The sequence below is a fragment of the Anas platyrhynchos genome, chromosome 2 (assembly GCF_047663525.1).
Source record: "Anas platyrhynchos isolate ZD024472 breed Pekin duck chromosome 2, IASCAAS_PekinDuck_T2T, whole genome shotgun sequence".
Taxonomy (NCBI): Eukaryota; Metazoa; Chordata; class Aves; order Anseriformes; family Anatidae; genus Anas; species Anas platyrhynchos.
The window spans coordinates 17,643,346-17,659,155 of NC_092588.1; the positions used below are offsets into that span (position 1 = coordinate 17,643,346).

A 15,810-nucleotide genomic window follows, 5' to 3' on the forward strand; every position below is an offset into this window, starting at 1 on the left:
AATATTAAGACTAAAATAATACAAATTAATGAATACTAGCAGTCTTGATTTTGCTCAAGGTGAGATCGAGATTTATTTATTTATTTTTTTATTAATCAAAAGAAAAAAGTCCCTTTGCAAATACACCTTGTAGATGTTCTTCTGTGCTGTTATTTAATAGTGTTAGATCACTCTTCACCTTTGTGTTCATTCTGTGTAGTTTCACTGTGGCCATGAAGCAAAATCCTTGCTGAGTTACACCAAGCTAATTCCACTGAAATTAGTGACATTTCACTGGATAATACAGAAACACTCAGTATCAGTATAAGTTGTTAAATCTTGGAAAACTCCAATACATTGAATTATAAATGTAACATATTTCCTGTATAACATGCTCTAGGTGAGCAAGGTGGTCAGACTAGATGAACTCTGAAGGTCCCTTCCAACCTCAACCACTCTGTGATTCTGTGACTAAATTTAGTATTTAATTTTTCTAAATTGTGATAGAAGGATTTATGAAGACCTCATACGGCACCCATTGATTAAACAGAGTTATTGCTTAGTGGTCTGGGAAAGCGGAGAGGAATTGGAGTACATGAGCTGTCTATGAGGCAGAAAGCCTATGTAAGCTTAGTAATCAAATGTTTCAGTGATTAAACAGAAAACAAAACACTAACTACGTTTATGCTCCGTGGGCACATTAAGCTTTGAACTTTTTCAGAGTTCAGTGCAGCAAACTGTGATAAAAAATTCGCTGGCAAGGAAATACTAATTTCAAAGAATATTCTTTCTGGGATAGCTAAAATCAACATTGGCTTTTCTACAGGAAAATATTATTTAGGCTGTTCTACCTCCATTGCTGAAACCACATCACCTTTAAATGAATTATCAAACAGCCAAAGGCTAAGTAAGAACAGATCTATAGCATTCTCCCCAGTCTGAGAAACGTCTAGATCCCAATTAAATGACAGTACATTGGGTGGCTTGTTTGTTTGTTTCAGTTATAGAAAAATTGCCCTGTACTGCAGTAGTTCCTCCAAAATGTTCAATGCAATATGATCTTTTAAACTCTAATAACTAGATATGGATAAAATTATTCAGATAAAAATGATGCCAAAAATATAAGAATGTGAAGAAAACTGTTTTGGTCATGTAGCAAGAAAAGAAGGGCTGAATACAAAAGAAGATATGTAGAACACAAAGTGAGAAAGAGCAAGGAGGATGTACAGAGCAATGTCAATGGAGCAATTGACACTGACATTGTATAAAGAGTTCCATACATCCCTATGACCAATTATTACATGATATTTTGTCATCAATGGGATAAAATTAATGACAGATAACATGGTGTGTATATGATCATGTTTCACAAAGGATAGGATCACAAATGAAATAACATACTCTTTTCAGTTGAATTAAAATAAGATTATGCTTTCTTTATCTTTGATACCTATTTAAATCAGATACCTATACACAGTGGTACATCTGTCATACTTTTTTAAAAAATGTTAAGTATAAAGCATTAAAACAGATTCTGTTTATAAAATTCACCCACAATTTCACTGATATTCCAAGATATAGTTTTAGACACTTTTCAATTGTATTTATTTTTTTTAATGTATTCAGGGACTCAAACATAGGTGTGCCATGGGTCTGTCTATGCACAGTCTTTGCTGGAGTAACTGTGCAGCAATGTTTACTACTTATCAGTGAAAAGAGGGGCTGAGACTTTCAAGACGACAGTTCATTAAACCAGAAAAACATTAGGTCTTATAAACTTGTCACAAAGTTGCAATATTTTCTTTTCTATCTTGCTTATAACCCAAATAAAATTTCCAGCAATGGAACAGTGATGGGTTTTGATTCTACATTATAGAACAAATTTAATTAAGTGATGCACATTCTAAATAAGGGAAATGGTTTAGTCCCCTGACATTTCAAATGAGAAAATTCAATCACAGGCACAATGAAGCATAGCCATTTTACTTATTTATTTATTTTACTCTTGATCACCAAAGTTTTATTTTATTAGCCTGCCTGATATTTCACAACTATTCTGCAGGTCTGTAGATAAGTTAAATAAGAATTGAACATACTTTTATGATAGATTAAAAATGTCATCAATTGCTTTACCACATCCATTGAGAAAATTTATTTTATTGTGATATATTAAATTCCAGGACAACTCCAATTTATGCTGCGATCTAGTAAATGTCATCTCGAATCACACTTAAAATAGTTATCCAACTAGTCTATATAAAATTCAGCTACCATATAGTATTTGATTATAGCCATATTGAATTAATTTAAAATAACAGATAATTGAGTTGATTAAGGTATTTCCAAATTCTCCATGAAGATACCCTGGCTTGTTCAGACAAAATGGCAGAGCCTTCGACTCATCTGTTTCTTCCAGAATAAGTACAGCTACCCTTGTTTCACTTGCATGGAGTAGTAAGGTTTCACTGTCATATCTTCTTAGATCAGTATGACCTTGTAAACAGTTCAGTATCTTTTCTTTTTTTTTAAACAAACAAACAAACAAAAAAAAAAAAAAAAACAGAAATAAAATCAGTGATACCATTTTTGTGCAGGGGTGCCTACAGCATAGCAATATATGCCAATGAAGACATATAGGATGTCTATGAATAGGATGTTTACTGGATGTCTATAGGATGTACATAGGATGTCTATGCCTATGAATAGGATGTTTACTGGATACAAAAGTTTTTCACAGAATCACAGAATGGCTGCACTTGGAATGAACCTCTGGAGCCATCTGGTCCAAGCCCTCTGCTTAAGCAGAGACACCTAGAACAGGTTCACCTGGACACAGTCCAGGTGACTTTTGAAGATCTCCAAGGAGGGAGACTCTACAACCTCTCTGGGAAACCTGTGCCAGTGCTCCATCAAGCTCCATCAAGCATATCCTGCTTAGTAAAGTGCTTCCTGCTGTTTAGACACAGTTTGAGTTCCAGTTTGTTCCCACTGACTCTTGTCCTAGCATTAGGCATCACTGAAAACAGTCTGCCTGTCTTTTCTGCACCCTCCTTTCAGGTATTTATAGACATTAATAAAATCTCCCTTGAGCCTCTTATCTCCTCTTCTCCAGGCCAAACAGACCCAGCTCTCTCAGCCTCTCCTGAAGAGGTGCTCCAGTCCAATCATTTTGGTCCTATATTCGACTCTCTTATGTCCAGGTCTGTTGTAGTAGTGGTGGACCCACAACTGAACACAGTACTCCAACACAATACTTGAACATAAACTCACGAGAAAATGCATTTATATATATGCATATTAACAGTGTAGGTTTGGAAAGAATAATATCTACTAACAGTAAAATGATCAAGTAACAAAGATGCCACTCTGACCACTCTAATGAGGATAGGCAATAAAATTTAATTTTACCATTGATTTTAATCAACTATTTACCCTACTGCTGACATGCACAATAGTACATCTTTTCCTATCCTGCAGTCAGATTTTCTGTGATGAAAACTGTATGTGTAAAGCAAAACCTCATCTGGATCATATCCCCATAGTATTTTCTTAAATATATAATAAATCAATATGTGCCTCTCTACTGTATCTAATTCTATCACTGAATAGAGCTGAGAAGAAGCTGGATCCTCCTTTTTTCACTCTCCTTTATTTTTTTTTTAATAAACAGTGTCCTGGAACTAGAGACACAGCAAATGTCTCAGTCTGCAACAGGAGATTCAAAGATCCAAAAGCTTTAGACTCCATTAATTTTGAATGAATAAGATCTTTTCTATCCTGAAATACACACAATAATACCAAACTAACCTTTTAACATAAAGTCTGTATTTTAAATAACCTCTATATGAAATTGACAGCAATAAAACATGTTATTAACAATACTATGACATTGTTTCTTACAGAGAAAAAAGTATTGTCAAGACTAGTTATATAAATATCATCTTTTCAGATAGTTAAGAAATATTTTTCCTTTGTCCTCATTTAACTTACTGCTCCCTTTCTTCATTCTTCTTATTTTTTTTATTTCTTTCGGTAGATTAGTAGTTAAAAACAAATTGCTAGAGCGAAAAGTATTTAATTAACATAACAAAAAAAGTACTTCATATCCTTCTGGGATCTTCTTTTGACTCAAATACATTTAGAGATGATGAGGGGTACCTTTCATAGGTCCCTCTTGGGAAGTTATGTGCTCAAGTCACGTTTACATTAAAAAGATTTGTTTGTGTAGCTCCCTGTACACCATTTTGAAGACATGCTTCTTGGAATATCAAATTATATTCTATTTGATAGATGTGAAGTCTGCTAAGAATACCAGAGTGAATTTTCTTGCTTGCTTGTCCTTCAGTTCAAAATTAGCATTTTGCAAGTTATTTAATTTAGTCTGATAGGCATATAGGAACTGATATTACAAAGGCTTTCAAATACCTTCACTAAACTATTATCATACTTAGAAATCCCTGATAGCACTTGTCTAAGTGGTGTGTGTGTGTGTGTGTGTGTCTATTTTCTTCTTTTTATGATTATAAGAAAAAACTGGTTTTTCTTTTTTTTTTCTTACTTTTAGAAGTATCTGGTATTTGGAGAGGAAAAATAAAGACAGCATTCAAGATGGAAAAAACTGTGATATTTAAGATCAGCTTTGATGATTAAACACGTATTTTATTTACCTGTATTTCATAAAAGTCCAACAGGCTCTTAAGCCTGGAAAACTCTAATTTTCTACTTGTAGTCAAGTTGTGAAGAACTACCGTGTATCAGGTTAGGGGGTCACACTGCACTGGGTCATACAGAATAAGGACCATTTCTACAATAAAGAAAACATGTCATGTATTTATCTATATATGCATATATATATATAAATTTAGCTTTAACTGAATCCCAGACCCTCTAAAAAAAATATTGAACCTCCAACTGAAATCAATGGGGATAGGTTGCAGCAATGCCCATTTTCTTAATGGAAGGAACTTGGTGATATTTTCCAACATCCTATGAACTCCTACAAAATAACAGTTAAAACTAAAAGGAAATTACATCAGAGAGAAGTGTTTCAGTAGAGTATATGGTTGTCTATATGGTGCTCTGCAAATAGGCAGATATAGGTAACAGATTTCTTAACTGATTTATATGGAGTCTCATATGTCAGGACATAACTTAATGTAAGCTTTTTACTCACACATAGATACCCCCCCTTTTCCCCCTTTTTTTTTTCCTCTCTAGAAAATAAATTATACCATAACATCTACTTAAGAACTCCTAGCATTATCTTTTTCCATTATCACAGGTTACAATTCTTGGAGTATGTGGATCATTCTTTCTGCCTTTTATAATTTGTAAAGCTGAATATTTATTGGAGCCTTTGCTCCATTTTCTTACTTATTGGTACAGTTAGGTCCTATATATGATATACATGTTCTTTCAAACCAAACCTATGTATTTATATTATAGATAACCGGACTGAATATACACTTTGGGAGCTTATGAAAAGAAATCTTCAAGTCTCAAATCTCATCTTTTTATGAAACTCTCATCTTCACACAGTAAAAAAGAGAGAAATGCCAAATTGAGCTAATGGTTAGCAAGGGGGAAAGCTTTCATTGGAGAGAAAGATCCCTGGGAAATCCATACAAAAAATAGAAATGAATAGATTTTCCCCCCAGCCTTCTTTTAAAGCACAAGCTGCTTTGTTTGTTAGGCAAACTTCTATATATGATACTATCCGCCATGATCCTCTCTATCATTATTTTGCTTCATCCACTTTGATTCTGAGCTCAGTTTCATTGGAGGCTGCTTATGACCACCTTGTATAGTTATTATGTTACTGTCGGTGCTGAGATTGTGCTATGCCAGGATACTGCAAACAAGGCACATCTGTCAGTGCCATGAGCCACCTCTCCTGCAGCCTACTGCTTTTCCCAGACATATTTCCTCTCTTTTTAGAGTTTAACACATCGTTATTGGTTCTAAGCCTAAACCATGGAAACAAACAGTACTAAGCCTGTCTCTTGAAAGCACTGGTGCTGGTCACTGACAAGGACGGAGGACTTGAGAGCCTTGATATCTCCAATTTCATCATCATAGCTACTGACATGACGTATGACTATTAAATACTATAAGGTAACACATATATACTGCAGAAGATGTATACCAAACTGCTCTGTGCATACAGGTCAGTTCAGACAGGTAGGAAACCAGTCTCTAAATTAAACCTCTGATCAATCTCTCAAACACATATTCCAAGACAGCAAGTTTTGCCCTATGAGAGGCAAATGGTTCTCCTCATCTTCTTGTATAGAGATCCAAACTCAGACAAAAATTTCAAAACTGTCTGTTAATATGAATTTTGCTTTCCCATAAAATATGACACACCAAATTTGATTCAGAAATCACTGCTCATTTATATATTACTCTTACTTTACTTCATACTCTCTACTTACTCTTCATTACTCACTGCCAAAAGTTATTTCTGTGAATGAAATCAAAATGTTCAGATAATGGAGGTCTTCCAGTGTCAGATATGTAAGCAAGAGACATAACCATAGTTAAGTTCAAAGTTTTCTGTATTGTCATTTCTTGTCCAGTTACTCACTAACATACAAAGTAGGTAACTTGAGTTCCAGTTACATTATGACATCCTATTTCAAAAAATACTTTAAACAGGGAAGAAACATAAACTTTCAATAAACCTCTCAGTTACACCTGTTACGGCATGATTATAGCACTTCAGATATCAGAGACAGAAAAAGACCTCTGTGTTCATCCACTACCAATAAAAAATTGATCTCTACAGTATATGCTCATCTGTAACACATACAGCACTGGAAGGAAGATCCTGTGAGTGTAGAGCCTCAGGCTCTGCCACTGCCATCTACCTTTCCCTGAGCACATTAAGTGCCATGTTTTTCCTTTCATTGCTCTCCTTTTATCTACTCTTCTAAACCTCTTTGTTCCTCTGTTTGGTTTTCATCTACTTTGAGCTGTAGTTGTGGTACTGAATGCTGATGAGACAATAAAGTGTTCTAACTCAGAAAGTTACTTTTCAGCTGTATTTCTTAGCATAACACAGCCAGTGCATTTGTATGGGGAGTCTCTGCATTGAGGTACTGTATTAAGGGCAGTTAACTCAGCTCCTTGCAAGTACCCTGAGTTCATGAGAGATTGCAAGCATGGATCACTACTGCAGCACAGACAGAGGCTGAAAACACAACACACTTTCAAGTTACTGTTTCTCACCCTCTGCCTTCCCAATGTCCTGCTGGTGCCATGCTTTCTCAGAGTTCATCCTAGCTCCGTGGACAGGGCCATTCCCACCTTCACCTCTCCTATGCTGTTTCCTCAGATCCATCTCAGCGTTTCTAATTCAATTCCTTCCTCAGCCTGACCATGCCAGTTAACTCCTTCAACAAAAATACTTGTACAACTACACTTGGGTCTATTTTGGTTGTTGTCGTTGTGTTTTTTTTTTGTTTGTTTGTTTTGGTTTTGGTTTTGGTTTTTTTTGAATGCTTGTTTGTTTGTTTTCAGAACTACAAGGAAGAATTAAAAAAACTAGAACTGAAGTGGCCATCCAAGGTTACTGAGGGCATGCACCTCCATTTGAGGGCACTGGTAGTAAGTGCCCTTAATATAGTAAGTGGAAAACCAGCTATGTGAATTTTTATCTTTCTACCTCTATACTACACAATAACTTATAACAGAAAAATAATAAAACATTTCCTAAGAAAAAAAAAAATCATTTTGTCACAGAAAGCAAAAATCTCAGGAAATAAAGCCTTTAGAGGAAATAACTCAGAATTCTTAAACTCACTCCCTATTTTTCTCCCTATCAGAAGAGTAAGACAGAAAGGTTGAATCTGAACAAATAATATGACATACACATCATTTATCATGTGCATCAGTCATTGGAAAGTAAAATTTCGATTTCTTTCACAAGCATCATAAGAATTTGGACCTAAAATAAGAAAGATTTTTAGTTTTGTTTGGCACCTCTACTCCAGGAAGGCAAATCAAAAATACATAGATGATGCATTGCTGTACAATACTGTAGCCCCATTAAATTACTTTTGAAAGTTTTGAAAGCAAATGCAGTATTTTATTTTTCCCTTGTTCCTTAAAAATTTTCTCTGTAGCTAACAGATAATATGCTGGGTCTTAAACAAACAACATAAACCTCTTTTTTACCATAGTAATCCATCTTCTAGAAGAAACACAAACAAGATGCATCCAGCAATTTTTTCATTACTTCAACTCTTGGCAGAATATAAAAATTAAATTCAGAGAGGGTTAAGGTAACGCTGATCAACTGGTGGAAGCAACTTTGACAAAATGGTAAAGATGGAATGTTGCATTTTGAGCCACCACAATGCTAACGATATGTTATACAGGTACTGGGTGTCTCTGCACAACAGGAAGTTATTATTTCTTGTAAGAGGTAAAAACTCTTGAGACTATCAGATCTGCTGGTGCTGCTATAATATCAGATAAACACATTGACACACATTCGTCTAGTAGCCTGAAGATCTTCTAAGGTTATGCTATTTATTGCCCCATTTATTGCCTCAGTGCAGAGCTCCTGCTTGTAGGCCAGGTAATTTTACAGAAAAGTCCACAGTGAAATAGTGACAAAACAGTAGAGTTTTACTTAAACATATAATTTCCTTTACGTAGAGCATTATACTCTTTCCAAAATTTGTATCCCTTCTTTATTATAAAAAATGTGTAGAGTATTGAAAATCTCAGGAAAGATTTGTGTTTTCTGCTAAGCTTTACAAAGATTTCCCATAAATATAAATTGCCCCTGAAGGTACACATAAAGTGATGCAGCAGTGACTTTTTTTCCAGAAAGCATGAGACAACTACTTTTCTTGAGGTTGCATCTGTTCATCTTTAGCTGCAATGCTCAGCTAGATAGTCCAGTTGCTTGCTACTTCAGGGAAAGCCTCTGGTCCCCTTAGACATCCTGGCAATTAGTATGTTTCAAAGACCCAGGACTGAAGCAAGTGTGTTATTGATAAAAGAAAAGGCAGTTCTGCCACACTCCTGTTAGGCAAACATTATTTTACTGACATTTTCTGCACCCTCTAAGCCTGATTATTTCAATGGGCTACACCCTAAAAGGATTTTAGGTAGATTTCATGGGCCTTTTATTTTAGACATGAATGGGAGAGACTTAAGATCATCTCTCGCCCTGAATCAGTCTCTAAAAGTAGTATAATTATGGACTGATTGAAGAAGATCTGGAAGAAGTGGGTGGTTGCTTCAGTTTACCCAGGAAAAATTAAAAGGGTTATAGTAATACCCAGATGGGCATGAGAACATTACAGCCCACAGCAGGCTGCTTGGCCAGGTAAGCACATAGTATACCTCACTCCCACTGCCACATCTACACCCCAACTGCTGCTGTCACACATTGACTCACTAAGCAAGCTTTATGCATTTGAGTATGAATGGCGTTACCAGAGTACAGAGGAAATCACTATTTGATCTCATAGAATGGATCCAAGAGCACTGCAATTTCTGTAAATTGCTATAGAAACCTTTTAAGAACAATGATAAAGCAGATAAATGTTTTCTCACTCTATGCATTTGAAAAAGAAAATAAACATGTCTAAGTATTATTTGCCATTATTTGGTTGACATTGGCTGTCTGCCCACCCAGCTGCTCTCACATCCCCTTCTAACCAAGGATGGGGCAGTGTCACAGGAGAATTACAGAAACTAGTTCTTGTGATGAGGTTAACCCAAAGGACTTTTTAATCAACAGAGAAACAGAATTAATGATTGAACACAAAAGGCAGTCTGCATTCTATTATGATTGGTTGAATCCTCTACTACCTACTATATGCCCAATAGTTAAGCTAGTTTGATGTACACAAATTATTGTTTAAGCTTGACATGTATGCATTGCATGCATATACATGTAGAAATGTTACTTACCTTGCTGTAAAGATCAGATGCTGGGTAAGAGCTCTCTCTTGGCTGTTAAGAATAGAGCTGAATAGTGAAAAATAAAGACAAGTTAAAATCAAACAAACAAACTGCTTTCTCCTTTACCTCCAAGTAGTGTAGGGTGTATGGAGAATAGGGTGTTATGGTTAGTCTGTAACAGCTCCCCTCTGCCACTTCTTACTCCTCATACTCTTAACCCTGCTCTAGCATGGGTCCTCTCCACAGGCTGCGGTCCTCCAGGAAAAACGTGTGCCAGCACGCAATCTCCACAGGCAGCAGCTTCTCTCAGGACACCCACTTGCTCTAGTGTGGGTTCCTCCACATCCTGCATTGTGGATATCTGCTCTGACATGGTCTTGCTATGGCCAGCAAGGAAGTACTCCATGTGCTGTAGGGTAATTTCCACTCTGGTGTCTGAAGCACTTCCTTCCTTTCTTTTCTCTGACCTAGGTATTAGCAGGATTGCCTATTACACTTTTCCTTCCCTCACTCCTCACTGCCATGTTGTGTTTTTGTCCTTTCTTAATACACTGTGACAGCGCTGCCACCTTTTTGTCTGCTGGGCTGATCTGTCCCCTGCAGTTGGGCTGCTGGAGCAGGCCTGAACTGACCAGAAACAGCTGTGTCTGGCATGGGGCAGGCCTGGCCTCTGCTCACAGAGGGCCCTGTGCGGACCCTCCCCTGTAGGCCCATGTCCAAAACCTGGATGTGGACACATGATATAAGTAACATGATGAAATAGAGTTACTGCAAATAAGTAATTGCATGTAGAGAGACACACATAAACTGTCCCCAAACACACTGACACTTCTTATCTGCTCATCAACTGGCCTAATCTTTGATAAAATGAAAAATGAAACATTTAACAACACATTTACAGATACTGAACACAGAATTATAAAACTTCTAGTAGGCACAACTTTAATAAATTATTTTGCATTTTCCTTAAATTTTGCATTTTTGTTTTTATATATAAGGAAAATCTATAAATCAATATATCTATTAAAATCTGCATGGAAATAATATGCATGGAAATAGTGCTCTAACAGACATCTAGTAAGCATCAATTAGTTAAAAGTTGGTGCAGAACCAAAGTCCAGACATCTGTGTCTTGGCTTTCGAATGACAGCGAGATCTGAAATGAAGTGCACTACAGTGCAAGGAGATGAATTGTGTGCTAATCGACAATATAGAGACAATTGTAGCACTGATTGTCATAGCAACTGGATCATAACAGAAATCAAATATTTTGACATTATGCTAAGGCTTAGGCTTTGTACTTACATGACTTAGTACATAGCAATGAAGCAAGCTCTCACACTTAGCAGGGCTGCCAGTCCATGCAGCCCTCAGGAATGAAAAGGTGATAGAAAATGATCAAGGATCTAACCACTTCCTTTGGAACAGCCAACAGTCCTGGGATGTATGTTATATTCAGCCTATCCACACTCCAGTGGTATTAACAACAAATGTTACGAATGAATAGAGGATAATTGGCTCAAACCTGCCAGCATGAATAGGTCTGGAAACCTTCCAGTAGTAGCCTCACACGCCACCTCTCTCAGCATGTTCCTTTGCTGTTGCAGGTAAGAACGGGAGACTGCCGTGACAGACTGCTGTGGCTGGTCATTTATTGCACTACTTGGTGTTGTGGTTTAATCCCAGCAGGCAGCTCAGCACCAGAAAATCATACGCTCACTCTCCCTGGGTGGGATAGAAGATAGAAGTGGAAAGGTAAAAGTGAGAGAACTCACAGGTTTGCATAAAGACAGTTAACTAAGTAAAGCAAAAGCCACATGCATAAGCAAAGCAAAACATGGGATTCATACATACTTCCCATCAGCAGGCAGGTGTTCAGCAACTTCCAGGAAAGCAGGGCTCATCATGCATAACGGTTTCTTGGGAAGACAAAAATCATCACTCTCAATCATAGAATCATAGAATATTCTGAGTTGGAAGGGACCCGCAAGGATCATTGAGTACAGCTCCTGGCTCCATACAGGAACACCCCAAAATCAGACCCTGTGTCTGACAGCATTGTCCAAATGCTTCTTGAACTTCTCCTTTAACCCAGTTTTATTGTTGAGCACAACATGAGATGCTATGGAATATCCCTTTAGTCAGCGTGGGTCATCTGTCCTGGCTGTGTCCCCTACCAGATCCTGCTGCACCCCTGGCCTCCTCACTGGCAGGGCAGCACAAAAAGCAGAAAAGTCCTTTGGCTTTGTGTGAGCACTGCTCTGGAACAACTAAATCATTGGTGTTTTATCACTATTATTTTCATCAAAAATCCAAACCACAGCATCATACCAGTCTCTGTGAAGAAAATTAACTCTATCCTGGCTAAAACCGTGCCATTTGGTTATACAGCTAAGAGCCAAAAATAGTTTACTATCACTCTTCAATAAGTTTAGCTTGGTTTTCAAGAATGCTGAGTAATGTCCCTCGTCTGAGGAATCCCATTGCCTTTAGCCAGCAAGAAGAACATGAGCATTTCAAGGTAAGCTTGTAAGACACATTAACATTTTTATTAAAATAAAATAAAATAAAATAAAATAAAATAAAATAAAATAAAATAAAAGAGGAGAATGTGCAAACTTGCAAACATTTATCTCTTCTACCAAATTAGGAAAGTTGCACAACTTTTTAGTGAAGTTTTGTGTTACTTTTATCATATGAGAAGAAGAGCTATATATTCATTAATTTCTTAGCTGCACTAGTTATTAGAATTAAAAATATTGTACAGGTTATGTAAGGATCAGATGACAAATTTTACATTTAGTGGTTGCCTTGCTTGCCCATGCCACATTAACATTTCTAAGGCAGAATCCTCCTTCTCCCAAACTTTATTTTTATTTCAATTTTACAGGGGACAAAACACTGGTAATTTAGTGTAATAAAACCTGCCCCATGTTAAATTTGTGCCACTGACAGTACAACAGTCAGGAAAGGAACATAGCCATTTTACTACACTATGCCAAGAAGCATTGCTCAGCATGATCTCTTCTGCTGATTTCTGACAAGATCGGAAGAGTTTAAACAGGTATTAAAATGCCAGTACAGATTACAACATTACTATTAATAGTACCAGTCACCTTCCCCAAAGGAAAAAATATATATATTCTGAATAATAGTCAATTTACATATATATATATTAAATATGTATATATTAGCTAGAACAGAATCCTGGGACTTTTCCAGGTGTCAGGTCTCATTCATATTAGTAAAGCAGTGGCAGTATACTGACAACATTCACAAAAGAACTGTCACATATGGTGTGATTAAAATAGAACTGGCAAATTCTATTGTTTGACCTGAGATGCATCGAAGTGGTGCAACACTTTATGAGAAAGTTGAAAATGCTGCTCTAGATTAGGCTAAAGAAGATTGGATTAACTCCTCAGATGTAATAGTCCCTTTTATAGCTAGCTGAGGACCTGGCTATATGGCTATATAATATGGCTATTATGAGGTACTGAGGTCAACATCTTCACAAGTTCTATTTTCTGCAGCATTGCAGAGAGTACAAACTAATGCCAATTGAGAGATTTGCAGTTTTCAGTATTTTCTGGTTCTGTCTACCAAAGATGTAGAGGTGAATCTTGAAAATCATTAAAAAAATAAATAATAAAATTTAAAAAATAAATAATAACATCTCATTGGCATTAGTGTGGATATGTTCATGAGGTCAACAGACCCAACATTGCACATTCCCTAAAACAAAATACCTCAACAATATAAAATAGAATAAGGATACAAAGATAAAAAATAGAAAAATGTACTAATTTGTCATTTTCACATTCCATGGAAAGTTATTTAATTGGGAAAATTGAGGGAGAGACAGTCTATTGTATCTCAGCCAATATGAGTAGGTTTTTGTTGTTGTTGTTATTTTAAATATACAGGGGGAAAAAAAATGCTTATTTTGAACTTGAAGCTGAAGTTATGACTCAGAGGACTTCTGTGTAGATGAATTTAAAATCGTCTGGTTTTATTTCACAAGGCAAAAAAAATGGTTTTGTATATACAACATAGATTTCTGCAAGCTATTTCTCTAATAGATTTCCATTAGCAAGCGGTTACACATAAGAAGTTAGTTGTAGTCACTCACAGCCACTGAAAGCTCGGTTTTGGGGGGGGGATTTTATCCAAAACTACTATTGAACACCATCAGATAGGCCTCTGTCATAGTCTGAGACTAGGCAGTGAATGAATAATGGACTTTGAAGCACAATTTCAGGCTCATTTAAATCAGTGATAGGATGATAAAGCATTTATATCCTAATATCGATTCTCTTACCATAAATATGATAAAATATTACTGATGACAATAAATGAGAGTCTGGCTTTTATAGTTATAAACACTGCTCAGGTAGAAAACAGGTCAGTTATAGACTTTCACTGCAAATAGTAAGATAGTGAGCAGATATACCATTATTTCTAGTCATAAAAAAATGATAATAATAATAAAAAAATCCTACGGTAGAAATATATTGCTAACAGCTGGGCAAACTCAACAAGGCATGTTGTAGTATCTCTTGATTTACATGTGTAAGAATATTTTGAAATTAAGAAGCCGCAGATGCAATTGTCTTTTCTTTACACCCCACACTCCTTTATCAAACTGGTTGCAGATGATTCTTTCAATGACTGGTTTCTCTTGCTAACCATTCTGCTCCCTTTGCCCCTCCTGACGAGCCTCCACTGAGACTCAAAGGTGCAGCTGTTTGGTGATGAGCTACACTTACCTGACCTGTGGTCTGTTCCCTCTCAGGCCTCCAAGTGGTATCATGCTCCCATGTCCCATGGAGAAGCCCATGGTGAAGCCCAGCCCAACCAGGCCATTTGCCGAGGCGATCGGCTCCGGGGCAGACGCGTTCTGCAGCGGAGCGGGGGATCGGGCCAGGCAGGGCTAACTTTCCGGCATCGAGCCGACTTCAGGGAGCCGCCAGGAGCCGGCAGCCCTCGTGAGGGAGGCTGACGAGGCGAAGGCGGAGCCAGCAGCGCCCCCTGCCCGGCCGTTCAAAAGCAGCCCCTAGGGAGCGCGAGCGACCAGGAGCGCGGCGAACAGGGCGGGCAAACAGGGCGTGGCGCGTCAGAAGGGAGTGGCGCGTCAGTTAGCGCGGCAGGTCGCGCAGGCAGGGCGAGCAGGCAGGGCGGAGAGCTACCCCCGCCCACACGAACACCTGTTAACGACAGTCGTTAGCAAGGTGATAATGGTCTCCACCAGGCACGGAGCGCTCTGCAGGAGGTCGGTACACACCCAGACCGAGTACCCGCTAAAGAATGCAGCGGTTCAGGTCACGGGATGCAGGGAGTGTCAGAGCCTGGTCCTGCCATCGGCAGGAGGCAGAGACGCTGCGTGTGTGAGGTGTGAGCAAGTGGATGACCTGATCCGCATGGTGGCGGAGCTCAAGGAGGAGGTGGAGAGGCTGAGGGCCATCAGGGAGTGTGAGCGGGAGATAGACTAGTGGAGCAACTCCCTGCAGGGCCTCAAGGAGAGGTACCGGGGTGAGACACCCCAAACGGGGGTGGACACCCTGCCCAGTCGCCGTCGGGCAGAGGGAGGGGATCTGGGAGTTGAGGAGGAATGGAAACAGGTCCCTGCTCGACATCGCAGGCGATGCCCTCCTCTTCCGACCCCACCTTCCCAGGTGCCCTTACAAAACAGGTTTGAGGCCTGGAGAATGAGAGATCAACAGCAACTGAGGAAGAGGTAGAAAGTGTTCCCAGGAGGATTCCTAAGGTGAGGAGGTCAACTCCACGCATCAGGACTGCCTCCACCAAGAACGAAAGAAGGGTGATTGTTGTGGGTGACTCTGTCCTTAGGGGAACAGAGGGCCCTATTTGTCGGCCTGACCCTACCCGTAGGGAGGTCTGCTGCCT

General features: G+C 38.3%; 1 long non-coding RNA gene across 1 annotated transcript; it reads right to left on the reverse strand.

Moving 5' to 3' along the window:
* Nucleotides 1–1,208: 1,208 nt before the first annotated feature.
* On the reverse strand, nt 1,209–14,995 carry LOC106015614 (uncharacterized). The gene is made up of 5 exons (XR_005263979.2): nt 14,673–14,995; nt 11,429–11,628; nt 9,913–9,969; nt 4,647–4,783; nt 1,209–2,496 (listed from the first exon to the last, which is right to left on the reverse strand). It is a non-coding gene; the product is annotated as an uncharacterized lncRNA (long non-coding RNA).
* Nucleotides 14,996–15,810: the final 815 nt, after the last annotated feature.